This window comes from Suncus etruscus, chromosome 4, assembly GCF_024139225.1.
Source record: "Suncus etruscus isolate mSunEtr1 chromosome 4, mSunEtr1.pri.cur, whole genome shotgun sequence".
Classification (NCBI taxonomy): Eukaryota; Metazoa; Chordata; class Mammalia; order Eulipotyphla; family Soricidae; genus Suncus; species Suncus etruscus.
Window position 1 is genome coordinate 116,298,366 of NC_064851.1, and position 1,845 is coordinate 116,300,210.

Sequence of the window (1,845 nt, forward strand, 5' to 3'; positions counted from 1 at the left end):
CATGCCTTTGCATGCATAATACATATATTCATCAACATTAGCTGGCATGAGTATTAATCTCAAAGAATATGCTACCTTGCCCTAAAGAAAGCATCTTAATGTTAAATTAGAATTGTGTGCAGTGAAAATGACACCTTCTTGGCAGCTTTTTCAAGCTCCTTAGTATAATATCTATAAAGATGTCAACTCTTCAAAATCCAAAATTACATTTAAAACTAAGATTGAGAATAAAAATCATGAACACCTGAATTATGAGGAAATTCCATTAATGTTTCAATTGAGAAAATAGATGCAGGAAGAGCAATCTCAAAAACATGGTGCCATGGATGTGCTTGAAAAATAATAAACATGGAACCTGAAAGAGCAAAAAGTCACTTCAAGGCAGATATTAAATCACACCTTCTTAGCCCATTCTACCCCAAAGCTGGATGTAAGTAATGGATCTCTTATCATTTTTAGAATTAAGAATATTCACCATTAGCCAAAATTATTACCTCCTGTGCTCTAGGTGATATGTAAATAGAACATGCCCCTGGAAAGTGGGATGTGGTAGGGCTTTTGTAATATATCAGGCGCCTCTTAGCAGCTACAACCACATTTGCAGTTTTGGAATACCAAAATTCAAGTCTGCAATGCATCATCCATCTTATTATTTAAAATTTGAATTTAGAATTGAATTTGAAATTGATATTTGAATTGAAAATTTAAGATTTAAAAACATCACTTCAGGTGCAACATATTGGAGGAAATCAGATATGAAGATGAAAATGATATTATTTCATTTCTATGGAATAAGGCAAAGGAAAATTAAAGGGCTGGATTGTCAGTAGGAACTTTAACAAGTGTGTGAAAAGATCTGAAGAGGCATTTTTTTTATATTGAGACTCAAGCAAAAACTGTATCTGTAGGAACAGATGTGATCTCTCTATTCTCAGAGGAGACTCACTGTAGAAAAATTAAAAGGATGCAAAAGGTAAACTTAGCAGCTAGAAATCTGAAAGTCGATTTTAAAAAGTACACCTATGTTTGTGAAATACATTCATGGGAAAGCCACCACATTGCAAGTCTAGAATTCTGGGTTGTTTTTTGTTTGTTTGTTTGTTTGTTTTTTTGTTTTGGAACTACACCTGGCGGTGCTTAGGGGTTACTCCTGGCTCTGCACTCAGAAATCACTGCTGGCAGGCTAAGGGGACCATATATGATGCCAGGGCTCAAATCAAGTAGGTCATGTGCAAGACAAATGCCCTACTCATTGTGCTATTGTTCCAGAATTTTGAGTAGTGAAAAATTTTTGTTCAGTTCTAAAATGCTTCAGTAAGATTTTCTTGATATGTACTTATATGTATTTGTATTTTACAGTATAATAATTAGTCTTGGTTAGCCTTTCTTTGTATTTATATTTTAAAACAATTCTTTTATCTTTTTATAACCTTTTATTTATTTGTTAGTTTGTTTGTTTTTAGTTTAGTTTTTTTGGCCCTACCTTGTAATGCTAAGGGCATACCCTTGGCTCTGTGCTCAGAGAACATTCCTGGTGGGCTTGAGGACCATATGGAATTCTGGCAATTAGAACCAGCTTGGTCATTTGCAAGGCAAGTGCTTTACCCACAGTACTATTCTCAGAGTCATTATTTTATATTTTTATTATAGATTTTGGGACTATGATTTATAAGATATCAGTATTTTATACATGAAGTATTCCAGCCTCACACCCTATACTCAGTTGTCTGCTTCCCTTCACACATGTCTCACTGCCCCTCAACTCTCCTTTACAGCCCTCATCTCCCATGATAAGATTCTTACTGAAGACAATTTCTAAGTTCCTGTTTTCTTGAGACATTTGTT